Genomic DNA, 23,115 nt, shown 5'->3' on the forward strand with positions numbered 1-23,115 from the left:
AAATGTTTAGGTTTCTGGGATCCAGCATTGGTTTCATGCCCATTTCTGTCACTGACTGGAAGGAGGCTGAAAGCACAAAAAATTGCAAAAATGGGGTATGTCCCAGTAAAATGCCAAAATTGTGTTGAAAAATTGCGTTTTCTGATTCAAGTCTGCCTGTTCCTGAAAGCTGGGAAGCTGCTGAGTTTAGCACCGCAAACCCTTTGTTGATGCCATTTTCAGGGGAAAAACCACAAGCCTTCTTCTGCAGCCACTTTTTCCAATTGTTTTGAAAAAAACGAAATTTTCCCTGTATTTTGGCCAATTTCTTGGCCTCCTTCAGGGGAACCCACAAAGTCTGGGTACCTCTAGAATCCCTAGGATGTTGGAAAAAAAGGACGCAAATTTGGCTTGGTTAGCTTATGTGGACAAAAAGTTATGAGGGCCTAAGCGCGAACTGCCCCAAATAGGCAAAAAAAGGCCTGGCACAGGAGGGGGGGAAAAGGCCTGGCACCGAAGGGGTTAATAAAAAGTGAAGAAAGATCTGCATAATCCTCGCCTCCACTCCTTAATAGAATTGAAACTTTCCTTCACAATAGCTAGGAAATTTCGCATTCATGGTGAAGGCGTGAGAAAAACATAACATGTCTGAACCAAACACGTCACATCTCTGGATTTCGCGCCATTTTTTTTAATTACCTTTTACGTTAGGCAATGTAGGGGCGCTATAATGATTTTTCCCAGCCTGCACTAGGCTTCGAAACTGCCTAGCTGGATAAGTGCGCATGCGGGAATTGACTATCTTTGCGGCACAAGCGACGACCTGCTGCGTGAGATGAAGTACAGTGAACTGCGCAGTAGCCGGGGCACCGGAAGAGGTCGGCTTGTAGCACTTGCACTTCCGGCGTGGTCCAAGTCAGTGCTTCTGTTAGTAAACTGCTAATTGTAAGCGACGGGAAGTGCAGAAGCAGGAGAAAAACACGGTATGAAGAAAAGAGGTGTGTGGCGCGCGCATGTGTAATAAATATTAGCACGTCCCTCAAAAACGCAGTTTTCAATACGTAAACTGCAGTGTTCAATACGAGGCAAACCTTTCATGAATTCAGTAATGTTCTACGTCCAACATTACCCAAAAATTGCAAACCCTATGTAAAAGCAGTTTAAAAACGTCTCTACTGCTACACAAACGAACCGGAAGATAGGGGGCCTTAAATGGAAACAATTCCCTGGCCCTATGCAAACAATGTGTCTCAAACGACCCAGATTACCCTGACTAAATCTCCCTCTGAACAGGTAGTGCCAATATGTGCAGCCTCCATTATACGAATCATTTAGAAGAGGCAGCTCTCCTGAAAAGTAAGTTCGGAAACTCTTCCGAATTTTTGCTCCCGATCATTTATGAGAAAACCTGTCTGCACTCGAGAGTCCTCTTTAGTGACTGTGCTCGTTTGACCTCAGCTCGCTTACGGATTATATTTCAGTGGTCATCTATTGTATTTTAATAGTATTTATAAAGCGCTTATCTAATATAACATATTACCTAGGATGTGACATTTCAATGTCTAATGTGTGACGCTTCAAATAATTCTTAATAGCGAGTAGAACAAAGAAGATATGGTCATTCATGTTAATACGAGTTTCGGAAAGCATCCTTTTTCTGTAATAGAATGGCCTAGAAATTGTCTTAAACACCTGCTACACTCCCGAAGTGCTTATGCAAGTTTGCCCATTTATTCCTTTCCTGGTTTGACAGAGCCCGCCTAACGGGTATGATACCTAAATGTTGTTCCCACTGTGCTTCTCTTGTCCATGTGCTGGTGTGAGATTTTAGGTCGGGACTCCTGTTAAGTTAGACATGAGCTATCCAACACAAACAAACACAGAAGCAGTCAGTCATGGTTTGACCAGCCATTTGACATGACTAGTCTCTTAGCCCTTGGTACTGCCTCGCTCAGTGACAGTGTGCCTTTGCTCTGCTGATGCCACAAGCGCAACACAGGATACACATGGAGTGACTGAATGGGGAATCGCGCTGCCTTAAACAGAGCTCAGTCGTGGCCATTATAAAAAATCTGGATGTGACTTAGTTCAAAGTATATATTCACAAGAGCATTTCACTACACAATAAACATACAGAAACACAGCACCCAATGGAATTCTGCCAGCCCTTCTGAAAGAAAATATCACGATTTGGGCAGGCTTTCTGATTTTAATGTTGATCCAGATGTTGCAGACTTGAAACATCCCAAAAAACTAGGGAGGGTCTGTCATACATCCCATCTTTAGACAGGAACGCTGCATCAACAAATAACTATCACTTGGTAGCCTTGCTAGATGTGGACCTCCAATAGTTTTCAACCCTACTTATGGAAGATCTATCAGAGTGGGCAATGGAGGCGAAACAGGTGCTGAAGAACAAAACAGGGGTCCCCGAGAAGCAGGGGGCACTTTCTAACTTAATAGCTGTGGACCTTGTAATGAAAAGAGCAAATGCCACCTGTACCCCACTGTTTATGTGCTTTGTTTTCTTCAAGGCAGACTTCAACTGTGTTTCTGGGGAATGATGTGTGAAAAGCTACACTGCTGGAGCATCCCCCGAAACTTTTAAGAGCAATCCTGTTGGTATACTCAGGAACCTGGGTGAAGATTAAGGTAGGGGGTGGCTGCCATCTGTCCAGGGAAGATAGAACATCTTTAGGGTTGAAGCAAGGGTGTGTCCTAGCCTCCCCTTGCTGTATAATCGGTTCTTTGCTGAAGGGGTGTCGCACGCACCAAGCCTTGGTGGCCAAGAGCTGTAAAGCATCTTATACGCTGATGATCTGCTAATGCTAAGTAACACTAGAGTAGGTGTTCAAAGACTAATCAATAGGCTAGCAGAGTACACGGCTAAAAATAAGTTAGAAATTAACCTGAAAAAGCCCAAGGTTATGCCTTTAAAGCTTCAAATTTCACAACATGGGAAGTGCGACCTCAGTGGGTCAACGTTAGAGGAAATATCAACACATACCTGCCTTTTCCAACCTAAGGAAAACATTTGTGGAGTCACAGCCTAAAGGCAGTAAGCATGGTGATGAGATCAAAACTGAACTCAGCCCTAGAGCACGGACGGGGGACAATGGTAGGAGAGGACACCGACATCCTGGAGAAGCTCATATCATGAACGTACAAACAGCAGTTGCCAAAGTCTGCTTCCTTAGCCCAAGTAAGATCAGAGTTCTTTCTGCCAAAGCAAACATTAGCCAGACAAGGGCTTTCGTAAGATGATGCCAACACTTAAGGAATGCCCCCGAAGATACTCTTGCACAGCTCGCTTGGGATGAAATTAACCTCGAACGGGGGAAAAGACCCCTTGCCACATATTTGCAGAATAGTTTACAGAATTTCGTTCTTTAATATTTAGGACAACTGAATGTTAGTGACTTCATCTTTAAGAAGACTTTGAACAAATGTATTCAGTAGAAAAGCCATTTGGAGGATAAAAGGTTACTGGCAAAATGGGCGTATGGGTGGTTGGTGATTAATTCGTATGAAATCCATAAGGAACAACCCTACTTTGACTCAGCTCTTTTTTTAAACATCAAGAAGGAACTTATGAAAATGCGTTTCGGCCTTTGCCATGCTAGATTTTTCCCCTAAATGGCAGGCCAAGGGGCAACTGGTGGGCAAATTGTGCCTCCTGTGTCATCACTCGAAGAAACATTCATGCACATTGTATGTCTGTGCCCAAAGCTATTAGCAGAACAAAGGGCCCTGCTTCGTAAAGAATTCCTAGCCATTGTGAGTAAGATCTTGTGGGGTGTCGGCGATAGATGCCCCCAGTCCACAAAACCTTATGCTGAGCATTCAGCATGCGCAGTTACTAGCAATTTTTAATAACCAGATTTAATTCTTATCAGCGGTCTGAGCAGGGTAGTGGGGATTGAGAATCAAGGGGTCTTTTAACGTTGTATTAAGAGCTGTTATGGGGTGAATTAGAATTCCCCTTCCTGCGGGTACCAAACCAAATTCCTACCATTTGGAATGTGTAGTTTGGCATGGCTACCTATGTTATTGTCAACTATATATACATGATCGAGCTGCTAGGAGCAGGGTGCGAGGATTATAGTCCCCTGTCTTGACCAGCCAGGCCATTTTGCCCAGGGGTTCAGAGTCTGTTTCATTGCCCCTTAAGCTTATGGAAGAGCTGGTTTTCGGTAGTAAAGTAGTCCCGCTTTTATTGTTAGCACAATGCACTTTTTACACGATTAGCTGTGCTCTGCTTCACAAGCAGTATCTGCAACATGCGTGTGCTTCTTAATTGGTTTGTGTGTTCATTCAAGGCATGAGAGGCTTGGTCTACTTTTTTTACCCTGTTAAATAATGCTCCTTTGCACTAGTGATTAGGCTGAAGCGGGATGAACAATGGTGAAGCCAACCAGTTGAAAATTCTTTTTGAAACTCATACAGGATCGCACAAAATATGGTAGAAATAGTATGTGGATGTTAGGCTTCATAGTTCTGCCAAATCTCGACTCTACTATGCTGAACTCTTAATTATGCCTAATCACGTGATGCTTGCGTTTTTATTGAATGCATGATTTTAAGATTACTGGCTATTGGGGTTTTTTTTGGTTTTAATTAACTAATAAACACTTTTTTTAATTCATTCAGCATCCTGGAAAAAGCTAACACTTAAGGGATGCAAAATTATGTAAAGCATGTGAAATCTAGACATGAACAACATGTATCACCACAATGTTTTTTTACACTTATTGTTCAAAAATTGATGTTTATGCCTGTAAAGTTAAGGACACAAATACTGGGCCCAAAAGGGACCAGTTTCAATGTCCCCTCTTAAATTATTGCTGTGTCTGAGACCCGGTGGCACCCACCCCACTTAAAGCCCTTTTTGCTGCAGTGCTGTAGCACTTCTCCGGACTGCCTGAGTGTTACTTTTAAATTGCCGTCTGCTCCTTCTGTGTGTTGCATGCTGCAGCCAAGTCAGTTTGACACCCAAACCCACGTATGTGCTTAACTTTCTTTACTTAGGGGCTGATTACAAGTTTTGAGGGATATGTCGTGGTATTCACCCCCCCCATTAAATACCATTACCCTTGGTTGAATCTTTTACTGGGTGTGTTAAATACCTTCTTTTATTCCTATCCAATGCGCACCTTCATCGTAAAAAAACAAATATGAGATCTCTGCATCATTTGTAGCAAGTTGCATATGTACCAAAATCTAGCACTGGTTCAGCAAACAATAATTGTAAAACTAACTAACTCACAGGTTGATCAGTGTAAGTAGTGAGATTATTAAATTGGGAGGGTGACTGCCCACCTCCAAGGAATAATCACAATTTAGGTCATAGTGAATGCTTAAAGCCACTATATTCACCTGAGCTCAGCACCTTGGTAGTTATGGCACAGAGCAGATAGGCTTATATTGGGACAATGTATACATTATTTATGCATTATCAAAACAGCAATAAAGTGAAAATGCAAAACAATAAAAATCCCAAACCAAACTAAGAAAATAGAGTAAAATTTAATGAACAAAACGACAGAAATTCAATTAGTGTGAACAGAAATAAACATCTTTAACATTTCAAGTAAGAATAGTGCCAAGAAGCACAAAGTGCAAATGAAAGAAAACTGTCACTGTAGACTAGCACCAAGATGTCAGTAATTTAGTATAGGTCAGATACAATAACCAGGTTCATCCTGGTCAAATATTTTACCTTCTAACTTAGTCCCTATCGAGCACAGGAGTATACTTCCAAATCTCCCCAGGACTTCAGGGGAGGCACTTAGAGACTCATAGAGTGTTACGCAGAGGCCAACAGCAGGGTTCAGTTCAGGTCCAGTTGCCACAGGTCAGCTGGGCTGATGTAGTAAAGGCCTTGCCTAGCTTGTTGAATCCCTGTAGCTTAAACAGGAGGTCAGCCTTATGATCATTTGGGTCCAATTCTTTGTCCTGGTTACAAGGAGGAACAGATTCAGTCCTCCAGGGCTCCCCACAGGTCATAGACAGTAGGTCCAGTCCTCTTCTGTCCTCCTTCAGGTCCAGCATTACACTGAAGGGGGTGCTGGGAGATGTCACTTTTATGCCTGGCATGAACTAGTGAGTGGGAATGACACCCTGGCCCTTCCTAACCAATGGAATATAATTTCCCTGGGCCAATCCTACCCAGTTTGGGTTCAAGATTGCAAATGACTTCGCCCACACTAAACCTGTGCACACTAGGGTTGTCTTTGGGAAGTGTACTGTAATCCACATGTCCCCTCACATCTAACACCAAAATCCACTTTGAAGCCGCCACTATATGCACACTAAACCCTAGATACAAAAGTCTGGTAGGTTAAAGAAAGGGGTTTTCAGCTTTCAGGCGATAGATACAAAATAAGTGCCTGGGCATCATGTTACCTTAATTTCAAGTGTGCCTCAGGTGTGATGTAAAACTCAGACAGAAGACTGTTTGGGCAGTGCAGGGTTCTTCAGCAATCAGACAGTGGGTACACGAAGTGCCTTGGCATCCTGTTCTCTCCTTTAAAGTGTTACATGTGGGTCAGCAGAATTGTCAAGCAGGATTTGACACTGTGCTGTCAAAAGGAGGCCCACAGCCTCCATCCTGCATATATTACGAGGTTCAGAGTAGTCTTATCTTACCGTTAGGTCAGCCTTTTGTTTGCCTCCTGGGAGGCATTTCACACCTAGTCAAATGTTAATCACTGGCTGGGAGCGCAGGCATCTTACTTCTTGTTAGCAAGGGTAAAGTGCTCAGAGTTTTAAAACCAGCAGCATTATTGTGTTTAGCAAGATGAGAGAAATCTTGAGTGACCACACAGAAAAGGCGGTTTATTACAATCCTTAATAAAATGCACATTATACCCTGTTGTGTGGCTTATGTGCTAGCTAGTTGGGATCTGTTGGCTGTCCTTCTTTGTCTGTCCTCTGCTCCTTATATTGGTGGAAGGGGTAGGTTTAAAGTGCTTATCTAGCAAATTATATTAGTTTTCAGGGTGTACATACATTGCATGAACCTCAACTTTGAGACAGAGTTATGATGATATGTCATCATTTATTGTCAATCTCCTTAATCCCATTGATGCTAGAATTTTATTTGTAAAACATATTCCTAGGGCACCCATCTCTTAGGTTTCTTACAGAGATTGTGACTAATACCAGATGTGGAGGCTTGCTGTTAGAGATCTGGGCGCCCAATGTACTTGACCTTTAATAACCTTTTATCGTACCTCTGTGCTGTCTCTCTCAACAGTCTTCAGCATCCTCTCCCCCATGTGCCCCCTAATTGGTTTTAGAAGTGATGGTGTGAGGAGACACAGCTGCTGCACGTACCACAAAAAGGCTTTGCGCTGTGACCATCCAAAGTCAAAAGAAAGTCCTGTTCTCACTGCAGATAACCAACTTTTTCAAAATCTTCAGTAAGTCCCAAAAAACCACAAGTCTTGGCAGGAATCAGCCGTTCCCGACACTCCTAAAGGCCAGAAAACGCAGCATTGTGCCTTCCTCGCAGCATGTTGAGTCCTTCGGATGGCCTACAGATATATGGCACTTTATCGTCTCTCCTCTAGCATGTCTTCGACTGTCAAGGATCCACATGGGCCTCCAGCCGGGCTTCCGCTTCGTGAGTCTCCCCTGAGACCGTCTGTGTGCCCCCCCTCCCCTCCCCAAGACCCACATCGAGTTCGGTACCAGCTCTCGTGCTGACTTCGGTTCTGGCGCTGTTCTCACGCTGGTTCCTTTCACATAGATTCTGAAGCTGACCGAATCAAGGACGAGGGAGGATCTACAGTCCATAGTGCTGAGCAGAATCATTCCCAGCCTCAACCAAGATTACACCCAGCTGTGACCAGCATGCAACCTTTGGGCAGCCCTTTGGATTCCAGTGCTTAATCCTTAACACATTGTAGGGACAGACTTTACACAGTTGTTTCTCCATCGTCTCAGAAAATAACTATGATGAAGGGTAGGACTATATTCACCAGCATTATGATGAAGACTGGTATGAAGAATTCAGGATGCAGATGACTTGGATACTACCCCAGATACTGCCTAATGTCCTCCTCCTCCATTCCTGGCACATAGGAAAGGGCTTCTTTCTCTGTTGTGATGCAAAGTGTCTTATCCAGGTGGCTGGTTGACACCTGTTCGGTATAAGTCAATAAGGACGCTCAATAAAGGACCACACGCCAATTATGAATACAATTTAGCTTTACTATAATTTCAGGTAAATGCAGACATTTAGCACATTAACAATAGTGGAATAAGAATGGCAATGAAAAGCATATATTCATATATATGTACACTACAGATAGTATCTATGTATACGAATGAGCAAAGAGTTCATTGACAGAGTAAGAATAGCAAATAAAAATAAAAAAAGCCTCTATATATATATATATATATATATAAGTACACTACAAAGAGCATCTATGTATACATCTGAGTAAAGAGTTCATTGACAGATATAAACTTGAAAAAACTGTATACCAACATGTGATACACTATGATGTTCAGGGAGCAGAATATTAACGAGTTGAAAACTTCAAATAAGCTTTGATTTTCTGCACACTAAAATGCACATTTCAATTACTGTGGCAGACTCACACTACGATGTTCAGTAAGGCAGGAAAAAACTATAAACGAGCTGAATTTCTCAGATTATAACCACAGTGCAAATATAATAATCAATCATAATAATAGAGCAGAGAAACAAAAAGCCTTTCATCCCTGGGTGGAACTTAACTTAGTCCACGAATGCTGGGAAGCCCTCTACCGCCCGCTTGGACCTCTCCCCCTCGAGCGTCACGGTCTTGGAACAGCAAAACAGGGTCTGGGTCTGAAGATGACCGTTTCATAACTCCATCTGCGAGCTTCAAAATTCCCTCACCCACCTTTGTGTTTAAATAACCTGAAGCTTGGATTCTACCCCCTTCCAGTATTTTCTAGCTATGTTATCAGTACATTCCTCTTGGCTGCCTTGCCATTCCCTGGCCGTTGTTTTCATTCCATCTTTTACTGTGGTCTCGTTCTCAAGGTTGAGACTGACTCTCCTTTACAGCCTGTTTCTCACACATGCAGCTGCGAATAAGTTTATCTACGGAATGTCAAAAGAAAACAAGCTTGAAAGCGAACATCGTGAATTTCTTTCACGTTGTTCTGGCTTCGGCAGGCATCACGCTCATCTACACTGTTCAAGCTAATTAACCCTTCGCGTTACAATGTCTTCCGCACCTTTCCCTACTACTACACTGATCACTCTACCCCTTAGATGAGCGCGAAGCCAGAAGTATTTATTGTAACACTTCGCTAGCTAGATTGCTACGAATACTTGTTAGCATTATTCTGAGCGCCTGCATTTTAGTATAAAGCTGGTTTGTGCGTACATATAGTCTACATAGTATAATCATTAGCGTGACACAGACAATCAATAACCAGATTAGCGGATGTAACACTATATTTAGGGTTTTCGTAGCTCCTGGTGCCCAACCTAAGAAGATGTCATACCAATGGTGCTCAGTTTCTTGCTGGATGCGTGTAATTCAAAGCCTGTACCGTTGCGGGCATTCCCTGCAACTCGTTCAGTCCATTGGCATGTCGGATTTGCTGTCCAGTTACCTTCCAGGTTACAGCTTTGGCAGCCATCCATTTGCCTCCAGGTACCTTCACGTTGCAGAGTGAAACATTTCCCTGGTCATCAGTTACCTTAGCGGCTTGAGGTGCACAAGTGACATGAAGGTCTGTGATGACATTCTCTGCCACATTTGGTCGGACTAATATACTTTTTACGGTTATAATCATGACCGCAAACAGGAACCACGTCATCGATGCAGAAGTCATCATTTACAACCGTGGGGTAAGTCTCACTGCAGGTACAAATACAGGTACATTAGAACTCTTTAAAAGTACAATATACGTACTCCCCACCCCTTGACTCAATATCTCTCCTGCCTCTGGCTTTTTCCCTGGATGATGCACCCATACTCTTCTTCCTGTGCTTCCAAATCCTCCTTCACCTCTCTGAGTGTTATCGGGGGGGCAGATCTTTCTTCAATGTAGAGGGTATATGCTTGTTCACAAATCAATTGGGCAAATCTGTCATGTGCTTGATACGATACAGTAGCATCTCCTTGGTTCAATAATACTACTTTAACCTCTCCTCTAAAATCTGGGTCTATGACTCCCCCTAGCACTGACACTCCCTTGATGGCTAGACTGGATCGAGGGGCAATTCTACCATATGTTCTGGATGGTACTCTCACTCCTATTCCTAGGGGAATAGTCTTCACCTGTCCTACGGGTATTTCGCCATCCTCTGGAGCAAACAGGTCCAGTCCTATACTGCCAGAAGTAGCCTGTAAAGGCAATCAAGCTCGAGGGTCTGTTTTCCAGACAATCCTTGTGTGGGTGATTTCTTTATCATGCCCTGTCATCCGAATGAAAGGAGTCTGCTGCCCAACTGCTCTATTGTTCAATTCAAACAAGGCTTTGTCTAAATTACTACTCCATCCTTTTAGAGTCTGATGTGCTGATAACTTTTTTAGCTGTTCTTTCAACAATCCGTTATATCTCTCAATCATGCCTGCAGCTTGTGGATAATAACTAAGGTGTAAAATCCACCGAATTCCCTGTTCCTGCTCCCAATCCTGCACTGTTTTTCCTGAAAAGAGTGTGCCCCTATCTGTTTGGCTTTCATCAGGTACCCCATAATGTGTAGTTTAGCCCTCGCAAAGTGGACTTTTGGTCTGCAGACTTACAGGGCATACCCAACATAGGGCCAGAGTAGGTGTCCACCATGGTCGATACGTAGCTTTTTCCTCCTTCCTTTGGTAACACCCAATATAGTCCAATTGCCACACTGTAGCGGCTGCGGTTTTTCCTCTGATGTGGCCGCTAGGCTTCTTTTGCAGGGGCATTTATTTTATCTGGTTGCATGTGGGGCACTCTTTTACTGCTTGTTGGACATGTTCTTTAGTGACCGGAATCTGTTGTTGCTGTGCCCATGCATAAGTGCCATTCTCTCCTAGATGTCCTGATGTTGCATGAGCCCAGTTTGCTAGAGCAGCTTCAGCCTCCTCATTGATGATTACTGTTCGTGTTTTGGCCATCTGATCTGCGGTGTTGTTGAATAGAGATGCAAGAGAGGTGTCTGATGGGCAATGGGCGTCTACATGTCCCACATAGATTTGACATTTGTGCTCTTTCTCCCACATCTCTTCCCATAGCTGCTCACCTCCCCAAATGGGGGTGCCTTTGATTTTCCATCCATCCTTGTGCCAAGTCGGGGCCCAGCTTACTAGTCCTTGTTAGGTGGCCCAGCTGTCAATGTACACAAATGTTTTCTCTCCGATGGGGGCCTGCTCCATCACTGCTGCTACCCCCTGCAGTTCTGCAAGCTCACTTGATCCATTATTTCCCCCTCGCAGCAACAGCGTTTCTGTAGCAGGCTGGAATGCGACTGTTTGCCATTGTCTCTTTCCTTGATGGTACCGGGCGGTACCATCTGTGAACCATGCATTTTGCTGTTCTTCTTCTGTGAGCTGTTCAAAAGGTGGGGCTGTTTTAAATGGTGAGGACTCCATCTCAGATGGCTCTGGTGAGGGGACCATTGTTTGTAAGTCCACTGCCCCCAGCATATCTTCTTGTAACTTCAACACTCCTGCTGGCCCCGGTTTTGCCCTCTGCTGCAGATACCATTTCCACTTTACGATGGTAGACTCCTGCGCCCTGCCTACTTTAGTGCCAACCCCTCCTTCTGTTATCCAGCCTAGTAAGGGGACCCGTGTTCTTAGGGTAACCGGCCGGTCACCAGTTATGCGCTCTGTTTCTACTAACGCCCAATATGCTCCTGCTAGTTCTTTTTCTAACGGGGTATAATTGCTCATGGAGGGAGTTAATCTCTTCGACCAAAATCCCTGTGGCACTCTCTTTTTTTCCTTGCCTCTGCCACAAACTCAACATCACTACATCATCCTGTACTATCATTTCCAGCTCAAATGGGTCTCCTTCTGTGATGGGACCTAACGCAAAATAGTTCTGCAATGCATCTTTTGCTCCCTCAAAGGCCTCTTGGTGTTCAGGTCCCCATTGGAAAGGGTGCTTTTTTTCGTGTAACTTGATATAGTGGTCTCAATATTAATCCTAAGTGATGGATATGTTATCTCCAGAATCCCATCAAACCAATAAATCGTTGTGCTTCTGCCTTCGTTTAAGGAGTCTTTAGCTGCTGTACCGTATCAATCACCTTCTGTGGTATTCTTTTTACTGGTCCTGACCAAATAGCGCCCAGGAATTTCACCTCTTGTGCGGGGCATTGGACCTTTTTTGGGTTAATAGCCCATCCCCTCTGCTGTAAGTATTCAATTAATCTTTCCAGCGTGTCTGTGACTTGCTCTTTAGTGTCCCCAGTGATCATGATGTCATCAATGTAATGTGCAAGTCGGGTATCTCCAGCTGAGAAATTGGCTAAATCTCTGGCTATCAGCCCATGACACAATGTGGGACTATGCACGTACCCCTGGGGCAACTTCCTGAATGTGAATTGTCTGTCCTGCCAGCTTATTGCAAATTGGTCTTGACTGGCCTCATCGATATCAATTGAAGAGAAGGCGTTTGCTAGATCAATCACGGCATGCCATTCCCCCACATCTTTACTCAACTGTTCCACCAGTGTGATGATATCTGGGACGGTGGCTACCAAAGGTGGAGCCACTTTATTCAGTTGTCGATAGTCGACAGTCATTCGATATGTATCATCTGGTTTCTTCACGGGCCATATAGGAGAGTTAAATGGGCTCACAGCGGCCTTAACACACCTGCATCTAGCAACCCCTGTATCGTTTCTGAAATCTCTTTATGACCTCTGGGTATGCGGTACTGTTTAATGCACACCGGCTCCTTTGGAGGAGGCACATGTAATGGACTCCACTTTGCATGCCCAACCAGAACTGTCCTAGACTTCTTTTTGTGTACGCTCCTCACACCAAAAGTAAATGTTCCCCATTGCGTATCAATAGTTTTGCCTAGTAACAAATCCATGCCAATAATGTATTCTGGTACTTCAGCTATTAAAACTTCTCCGTGTACGGGGGTCCTTTACCGATTGACAATTTAAGCTTAATAGGTTTGGCCTCTGTCTCTGCGCCCCCGTAACCACTAATGATCACACCCTTCCCTGGCAGCCTCTTAGGGTTTCCATTTATCAAAGTTACTTCCGCACCTGTGTCGAGCAGTGCCCTAACATGTTGTGTTCCTTTGTGCCAATAAATGATGAGAGGTACATATGGCCGCCTGTCCCTGGGGCTTACCTCTTGCACTGCTCTGACCCCCGGGGTTTGGCCTGACCTTCATAATAAGGGGTCTGGGACTTCCCAGCCATCGCTGGACAAGTCAGGATATAGAGTTGAGACAGGCACCTTCCTATTTTTCCCTGATTCTGTTTTTTCCTTCTCAGACTCTTCCATGGGTGGTGCTGAGGGCGTATTTCTCATCAACTGCCTCTTTCTCTTTCTGTCTACGCTGCAATGCTTTCCATTTATTAAGCAGATAAGGGGTAGGCTTTCCATCTATCTCCTCTTTCTTCACCCCAGCATTCAACAAATCTATCCACATTTGTCATCTGGTCACTTTTATTGTAGATTCTCTTCCCTTATACTTATTGTCCTGCCCCACTGCTCTTGCTGATTTTTGTCTATCAAGTCCTTCTAATTGTGCCATTAATAATACCACATCCCCCACTGGTCTTCCCTGAGCGGGTCCTAGAAGGGCCAACAAGGCACCTTTCATATGCGGAGGGGCATATCTGATTAACCGTGCCCGGATCCCTGCTGTCACGGGTTCAACATCAGGTCCTAAAAATTGCTGGGAGTATACTGCGTTCTGCATCCCCATTTCTCGCAGTTGTTCATTTGCCTCTGAAATCGTATGCCGAGGACCCCAACTCTCCTCCACATCTATAGCAGTTGGGTACAATTGCTTCACTCCTTCCATCAACCAACCCATTAGAGAGAAAGCTTGTTGCCCCTGTGCACCTCGTAACCGTTGCCCTAACATAGCGTGTGTAGTTACTGATCCCATTTTCAAAAGTTCAGTTGGTGATAAATATGTACCGTCTGCTCCAGTGTCCCACAATCTCACCAACCATTTAAACAAGGGCTCTGTAGGCATCTGCCTAAACATACGAGTTGTTTCTAACAATTCACTCTGTGTATAATCTCTTACCAAACGTGAATTCTGTATTTGCCCACCATTCACCCCCTTTGATTTATTCTGCACGAGTGGGCGAACCTCCATTACACTTCCCCTTTCACCTTCAATTTCACCTGCACGTCCTTCTCCACTTTCCACTCCACCTAGTTCTGCTACACGTACTTCCACCTCATCCTCCCAATTCCAGTCATCATCATTATCTGAAACTGTTCCATCCCAAGTATAAGGATCCCAGTTTTCTTTGCGTACCAATGCCCTCACTTGCACAGCTGAGGGTATTTTAGGCTTCTGCCTACACTTCTGTTTTGCTACTCGAACTGCTAATGCGGTGCACCTTGCCTCCATTTGATCACCCCTATTCACTGCACTTTCTATAGTTTCTTTCATAAGTAACTGCCTTTCCTGCAAGGCTGCAACCTCATCCCGCAGTTTTCTTATTTCTGCATCTTGTGTTAATGTTTTCCTGTATACCGTATGGAGCGCAGACAGGAAAAGCCATCTCACTTGCCCTGCTGCTTTCAGCTCCAGCTTTGCCCCTTTTAGCTTCACACTCTCAACCGCATCTTCCACTAAAAGGGGAGTCACTTTCTTATCTAATGTCTCCCATAACACCGGCGCTGCCCACCGGCTCAGGAGCCCTGCCACACCAGAGAACGGGTCAGTTGCTAACCACCCGGGAATGGATCTGGCTTCTGCCCCATGCTGCCTTCCGCTCTCTGCCTCACTTTTCTTACATCCCCAAAGAGGCATTATTGACTGATGCCCCACTTCTGGTACCAAATGTCTTATCCAGGTGGCTGGTTGACACCTGTTCGGTATAAGTCAATAAGGACGCTCAATGAAGAACCACACGCCAATTATGAACACAATTTAGCTTTACTATAATTTCAGGTAAATGCAGGCATTTAGCACATTAACAATAGTGGGATAAGAATGGCAATGAAAAGCATCTATTCATTCATATATATGTACACTACAGATAGTATCTATGTATACGAATGAGCAAAGAGTTCATTGACAGAGTAGGAATAGCAAATAAAAAAAAAAGCATCTATATATATGTATATATATAAGTAGACTACAAAGAGCATCTATGTATACATCTGAGTAAAGAGTTCATTGACAGATATAAACTTGAAATAACTGTATACCAACATGTGATACACTATGATGTTCAGGGAGCAGAATATTAACGAGTTGATTACTTCAGATAAGCTTTGATTTACAGCACACTAAAATGCACATTTCAATTACTGTGGCAGACTCACACTACGATGTTCAGTAAGGCAGGAAAAAACTATAAACTAGCTGAATTTCTCAGATTATAAACACAGTGCAAATATAATAATCAATCATAATAATAGAGCAGAGAAACAAAATGCCTTTCATCCCTGGGTGGAACTTAACTTAGTCCACGAATGCTGGGAAGCCCTCTACCACCCGCTTGGACCTCTCTCCCCCTCGAGTGTCACGGTCTTGGAACAGCAAAACAGGGAGGCAGCTCTGGGTCTGAAGATGACAGTTTCATAACTCCATCTGCAAGCTTCAAAATTCCCTCACCCACCTTTCAGTGTTTAAATAACCTGAAGCTTGGATTCTACCCCCTTCCAGTATTTTCTAGCTATGTTATCAGTATATGTCTCTTGGCTGCCTTGCCATTCCCTGGCCATTGTTTTCATTCCATCTTTTACTGTGGTCTCGTTCTCAAGGTTGAGACTGACTCCTTTACAGCCTGTTTCTCACACATGCAGCTGCGAATAAGTTTATCTACGGAATGTCAAAAGAAAACAAGCTTGAAAGCGAACATCGTGAATTTCTTTCACGTTGTTCTGGCTTCGGCAGGCATCACGCTCATCTACACTGTTCAAGCTAATTAACCCTTCGCGTTACAATGTCTTCCGCACCTTTCCCTACTACTACACTGATCACGAAGTATGGCAGAAGAAGCCACTATTGCCATTTAACAAGGCCCTTACAGATGCTCTTTTGGGTATTTGGTAGAAATCTTGTTCAGGTTCACCTGTCAATAGGCAGACTGTGCGTCACCATCACCTTGCATCAGGCTCCCCAGCCTTTCTCACTTAACACCATATGCTTGATGGTACAGGAGTCCACCAGCAATATTAATCCCAAAGTGTTCCCTCCTAGATGGCCTGATCATGAACCCTAACACATAGAAATCTGGGGAAATTATTTTTTCTTCCACCAGGCTGGCCTTCAGATCTTTTAACTCCTACTGTCTCTTGGGTTGCCATTCTCATTCCTTTTAGGCCACCATTGCACAAATCTTACCAGCTGTTCTGGACAACCTTCTGGCATCCCTTACCAGGCAATCTAATATGATCGTGGTGCAGCTAAATTTGTCATTCACTCTGAATTAGACGTGACCGATTGGTTTTGATTAGCAGTGGTGTATTTTGTGGCCATTCTGCAGCACACCTGGATGAGGTTCATGCGCTTCTCTGGGGACTTTTAGTCATCCCTAAGGGACCTGCCGTTTGACAGCTGTTACCTTTTTAGAGGAAAAGCAGACTCTGCTTTGGAACGGTTTAAAAAAAAAGAAAAAAAAAAAAAAAAAAAAAGGCTGAGCTGAAGCATGCTGGAGAGAGCCTTTATGCTCTTGCAAGACAATTCCTCCAGCAATTATGTCTCTCCGTAGCTAGGGTACAGGTTTTGCATTTCCCTAATGCCATATTTTTTCAGCAACTAGCACACCTTTTAGCCCGGTCGTGGCTCTGAGACAACTTTCAGGACAGCAGGAACAACATGTAACTAAGTCCCCTTAACTGGTTTAGTTAATCCTTGCCGGCACAGAGCCATCTTGTCGAAGGCAGGATTCAATATTTTCTAGCAGGCCATTGCTTCAGACAAATGGTTCTGAAAATTAATTGTTCATTTGGATTACCCCCCCATCCTTTTTCCCCACTGCACTTTCCACCACCCTCATGATGGCTTACTTAGGACCAATGGTCCATTTTACAACAGGAAGTGCTAAGGCTTTTGGCCAAAGGGGCTATTCAGAGGGTTCCGGGTTCAAAAGTAGGAACAGGGTGTTACTCCTGTTAATTCCTTGTGTTGAAGAAGGACAGAGGTCTTTGCCTTATTTTAGGACTTCACCCTCTCATCACCTTCCTGCGAAAGGAAGAATTTAAGATACTCACTCTAGCCGGGGTCTTACCTGCCCTGCACACCGAACACTGACTGACTGGTGTTAGACCAGCATGCTTTCTTTTTCATATTGCCGTCCTGCAGGCCCACAGGTGCTGCCTGCATTTAATGGTGGGCCAGGAGTATTTTCAGTTCACAGTTCTCCTTTTTGGCCTTACCAGTGCTGAAAGTGATAGCAGTGGTCTCAGCACACCCTTCAGAGGCTTGAGTTACCGATCCTCCCCAACTTTGATGGCTGCTGTCAAAGGCAGGGACATCCTAGGCAGTTATCAAATCACCTCTAGATGACAAACCACTTAACATCATTAGGGTTCACTATCAACATATCAGTCATACCTGACTCCTTCGCAGACGCTCAGGTTCATCAGAGCTGTTCTAGACACAGTACACTTGCGTTCCTTTTTTTTCCCAGAGCAGAGTGTCCAGGGCATTTTTACTATGATCCCCGCCTTTCCTTCCCTGATCTGAGGTTCTTGGGGTTTTTGGCATCCTAATGGCTAGAACACCAGGTGGCACATGCAGGTTTTGCTATAGGACCTTAACTTCCAGTGGGAAAACGTCTTATTTCGTCTATGTATAATAAGAGACTACAAAAAGATCTGCAGTGATGGCCAAAGGACTATGACTAGGTCAATGACAGGCCCTTCTCCTTACTCCTTCCAGAGCTGACGGTGGTCACAGATGCATCGCTACTGGTTTGGGAAGTCCAATTGGGAGATAACTATCGGAGGCCTCTGGTCTACTGCGGATACTTGACCCCATATCAATTTGTCTGAGTTGAGGGAGATTCTCTTGACGTAGAAGGCCTTCCTGCCCGCCGTCAAATGAAGGCTGTTGCGGGTCCTCTCTGAAAACTCCATTGCCACTTGGTGCTGCAACAAGCAGCGTGAGGCAGGATCTTGGGCCCAGTGTCAGGAGGCTGTCTGATTCTATAAGTGGCTGGACCACCAAGATATTCCCTTGGTGGTAAACCATCTGGTGGAATCTTTTAATGCCATGGCGGGCAAACTCAGCCACAGGTGCTTAGGGGATCATGAACGGCAGTTGCACCTGGAAGAGGCACGGGGGAGCAATCCTGCTCAGTCTTTTTGTTACCACCAAGAACAAGCATTGTTAGCACTTTCAGGCAGTGAAGTTCCCAAAGTAGCTATCTCTGAGACGCCATCCATCTAGAGTGGGGCCCAGGATTCCTCCATGCCTTCCCGCCACTGCCTCTCTTGCCCCGAGTTTATCCTAATATTACTGGATTAGGCCAGGGGAATGTGGAACCTGGAACTTATAGGCATGAGCATCTGTCTGACGAACAAGCTATCCCTTCATTGCACTGACTGATAATCATTTGAAGGGTTTAGGAAGAAAATGAGCGTCTCGGGGCTGCACTACATGCCCCTGAACGCATGGAAACCATAGGCCAACTTCTAACCGATATCTTTTTTTTTTTTCTTCAACTTTCTGGAGGAGACATCAGAGGCAGCCTCAGACTGGGTGGAGGAGACAAAGGCTACTATTTTCAAAACCAGAAAAACACAGTGGCATGGACAAAAGCCACCTAATGCAAGGGATCGTACGGGAAAGTAGAGTACACACTCCAGAAGAGAAGTGCATTTAGCCTCTGCATCCCATTGATTATCATGATGAAGACAGAGACTCAGATCCTGGACTTCAACTTCGGTGAGATCACAGAGAGAAAAATCTTGCATGGACAATGCCAGTGAACTTTGGGAACATGGATGTGGTAAAGGCCCCTACCTTCAAAATTGTTCCAGCTGGTTGAAAACATAGATGAGGGTTGATGAACAATGTACACAGGCTGGCCACTTGATCGATTGAGGTGGGGACTCTTCATAGTTGTGGATGCCATGCAATTCAAAGGACATGGCTTACTGGGGGACTGAACTTTGGATGATTGATTATCTGGGAGTTTGAGGATTCCAGAGTAAGTTTACAGTCGTATTCGTTTTTATCCCCCGGGAAATGTTAGTTGAGGGATTTCATGTTTCGAAGTAACTTCAGTTAAATGGTTGGTTTTGTTAAATGTTGTGTTGTGTTGACTCTGAGATCCTTTAACCCATAGCCAGGGCCACTAGAAAAATGCAATTGTGCCCCCATGGCTATTTTTGCATAATTTTAGTTAAGCCTCATTTGCCATTTGATCCATTATTTGACATATAATTTGCGGATTTTAACGGAAAACCTTTTGTTTCCATCTCCAACAGTTCTAAAGTTATTAGGGATGTAGCAGCGTGTGTTGCCGCGCAGTGGAAGGCTGTTTGAAAAGGTTCACTAGTTGTTTATTGCTCTAAGTGGGTGTTAAAATGAAGTTAACAACTATAAAAATGTAAAAAATAACAAAGTAATACTGTGAAAAATGTGCTGCATTCCGCCGCATAATTTGCCTTTTCTTGCCACATAATTTACTCAACCTTGCTGCATAATTTGTCCCTCCCCTACCACATAATTCTAGTAGCTCTATCCATAGCTTATTACTGGAATGGATCGAGGTCAGAAAGCCTGGTGTTCGACTCCTGTCATAGATTGTAAACAGCCTACTTAATATGGGCCAGGTGTCATTGAGCTCAGGCAGATATATTTACTGGGATTTAACCCTGGAACCTTGTGCAGGCACACCCTCCGCCTTGGTATTGAGTTTGCTAGTAGGTACTCCCTTAAGTGCGCTTAATGAACGATCTGTTACTAGCATACTATCTCAATAGTGAGGTTGATGTGACTGGCTCGCCAGGCAAATTTAAGAAAAATATGGTACTTCTTAATAAATAGGCGTGGAACGCTGGCCCTGGGGGCCTGGTTTGCAGAAACCGATTGCACTTCGGTCAAAGTTGCATTAAAAACCAGGCAAAAAGTGGGGAGAACGGCAACCAGCACCCATCTTCGTGCAACTGCTATCCCTTAACTCAGTATTTTGAGCAAAAAAATAAAAACATAGGTTTCCTCCGTTCCTATTTTCATTCATTAGAATTTATTATATGATTTGCTGCATGGTTGGTTCACAATGAAATACCATTATACGCTGCAGCTCAGTTGCCTCCGTGTATGTTTTCTTGTACAACCAACACCATATATACCTGTGACCCGAATGGTGTGACTGACGTTACTGAATATTGCTTTTGCCATTTGGGCCATTTAAAAAAAAAAAAAATCTAATTATTTTGTTAATTTCTTTATTTTTTTCACAATTACTTTATTTGTGAAAACAATGGGTGTCCTACACAAATGACCAGTTTTTGGTGAATTCAGATTTTTGTCTATTTTACTGAAATTGAGGGCTCTCCTGTGTCGTGTAGGCTCTCATTATTTTAATGAGACTACTGGATTTGAGCGACAGAATCGCCTGCGGTGTGGGAGACGGAGACTTAACCCACTACAGGTGACACCTGTTGCCGCAATCCGTGTTTTGCTCTGGCTAACTAGCAGTGCCTCATCCCTCCCCAAGAGCAGGTATGTTTGGTCAGCCGGGCGCATGAGACAATTGACTCCTCAGGCAAATCGTGGTCACTCAGATCTCATCCATTTCTCTCAGTTACATTAGTCTCACCTATACAATGACAGACCAAGGCTGTATATGTTTCAATAAGGTTTTTAATGAAGCAACTGCATCTTAGATAATAAAACTTGCACTGCAATAACCAGGACGGTAAAGCAGGACAGGATTAAAATTGTGACTAGGAGAGTAAAGCATAGAAATAACGCTACAATATTGTTACTAGGGTCAATAGACTAATTCGTCCTTAAGCTATATTAGAGCATAGTGTGTTAAGCTCTAGTTCTACCCTTCAGATTCCCCTGGGAAGATATCATCCCCAATACCTGAGCAAAGTCTGCATAAGCAGCTGTAGCGAAGCGTTCAGCAATCAGCATACAGTTGTGGTCATCTGGCTGGAATCTCCCTCGAACTTGTATGGGACAGAGAATTGTTTTTATAATAAAACAGTTGATGTTCTGAGAAGATGTCCCTACGTAAGGATGTGTGTATTTCTATGAATACCAGAGACAAGACGTTAGCACGTTTTACGGGCAACCTATCTTACTGCAGCCTTGAGAGAGGCACAGAATGAACAAGAATGTCTTGTTTAAGAATGTAGTGCCGGCCTAGGCAAAGAACAGCTAGATAGAGAGAAATAAAAGAAGACAGCAAATGTGGCTATTGTTAAAACAATAAACAAAGCTGAATAAAATATATTTATGTTAAAGTGCACAGTGGCAGGCCTAGTGTGCTAAATTAACGTGCATGGAGCTATAACTAAAATGGCTACACAACACCAGGTTCACTAGTGCAGTGGTTCTGACCCTTCTAAGTTCTGTGGAGCCCCAACTTTATCATTTCTAGAGCCTGGGGACCCTGTTTTGCTTTCACTAATGATCGAGCTGACAAAAATCTCTGGAATGCACTTCTTAGTCTAAAGAAGACATTTATTATTATTCCACCATGAGGTTCCTAAACAAATGAAGGAGATTAGTAGGTTGAAAGCACATGTTTAAAAAATAGTCACAGCAATGAAAGGAAAATATATCAAGATGATTCTCAACTGCAATGTACACAGCAAATATATATGATTATACTATAGCATAATTGCAAAGCAAAGGATGAAGTTAAAATTCATCACCGTAGAACCTGCCAAGCTCTTCTTCTTTCTCATGCCAGCAAAAAGATGACCCCTGTTCAACTGCGAGAAAGAGATATCCACCCTCACGGGACAATGTCAGGCATTTGACGTCCAATCCTGACCTTAGGACTAGGAAATTCCCCTGCTACTGAGAAGAGCCACTTTTTTTTATAGTTTAAACAATCATGGAAAAAGCCTTCTGAAAGGCCCTCCCCTCTCAGATGGAAATATCCAAACATGCTGGCTACTGTAGGTCAGAGCTGGAAGAAAAATGTTGAAAATTGGCTAACCTTTCAAGGCTCTCCTTCCAAGGCCAACCTGTTCCCTGCACTGGAGAAAAACAAAAAAAAAATATGTGCTTTCTTATCACGCTATTGTGTTCGGTAAGAGAAAATACGAAAAACACAAGCTTAGTTTACCATGTGGAAAAAAACAGATCTGCAATGTCTAACGCTACTATAAAGCCAATAGGCAGCTAAAGTGAATACAAAATGTAATCTTCAACTGGTGAACACTGAACAACTAATATGCACAGTGGTGAAGCACAGTGTCAGTGGTCAAACCTACTTATTTTCACTACAGACCCCCACTAAATCATTAGTTGAAATCCCCCCACCCCCCCAACAGCCATTACTGGAAGCCAGGGACCCCGGTTTAAACATTGTCTGTGATTTGAACTGCAAAACAATACACAAAAAATACAGAAACAAGCATTCATCAAACAAAAACGCAAATAATACATTTGACTTAATTTGCAAACAAATATACATTAAAAAATATTTTAATTTTAATAGGAAGGTTGAAGCTTTTATAAATTCTAAATAAGCCACATATCATCTATTATATATTCTGTTACATGCACCTGCACTGCTACCAAAAATGAATCTGAGGATACTAATTTAATTTTTAGCCTCCAATTTCAAATTCCTTGATATTTACAGTATGTTTTAAAATTTTCAGTTGCACATTTAGCCACTTTAATTATGTCCCCCTATAAATCTGTTAATATTATTTAATTTACTAAGCCGTCACAGGCTCCCTGAGGAGTCTTCCTGGACTCCCAGGGGTCCCTAGACCACAATTTGGGAACCACTGCACTAGTGAGTTTCAAACATGCTTCCACCGCAAAGCTGCA

General features: G+C 43.6%; 1 protein-coding gene across 3 annotated transcripts in view; it reads left to right on the forward strand.

Moving 5' to 3' along the window:
• The first annotated feature begins 850 nt into the window (after positions 1-850).
• Positions 851-23,115, forward strand: part of ZNF740 (zinc finger protein 740) — a 276,391-nt gene continuing 254,126 nt past the window's right edge. Inside the window, exon 1 of one of the 3 annotated variants that reach the window (XM_069230942.1) lies at positions 851-962. The gene's annotated coding sequence lies outside the window, so the exon portion shown is untranslated. Of the gene's footprint in view, positions 978-18,995; positions 19,030-23,115 lie in introns of those variants that run through there. The other 2 variants (XM_069230941.1, XM_069230943.1) reach the window with 2 other exon arrangements.

The sequence above is a fragment of the Pleurodeles waltl genome, chromosome 4_2, assembly GCF_031143425.1.
Source record: "Pleurodeles waltl isolate 20211129_DDA chromosome 4_2, aPleWal1.hap1.20221129, whole genome shotgun sequence".
NCBI classification, from domain to species: domain Eukaryota; kingdom Metazoa; phylum Chordata; class Amphibia; order Caudata; family Salamandridae; genus Pleurodeles; species Pleurodeles waltl.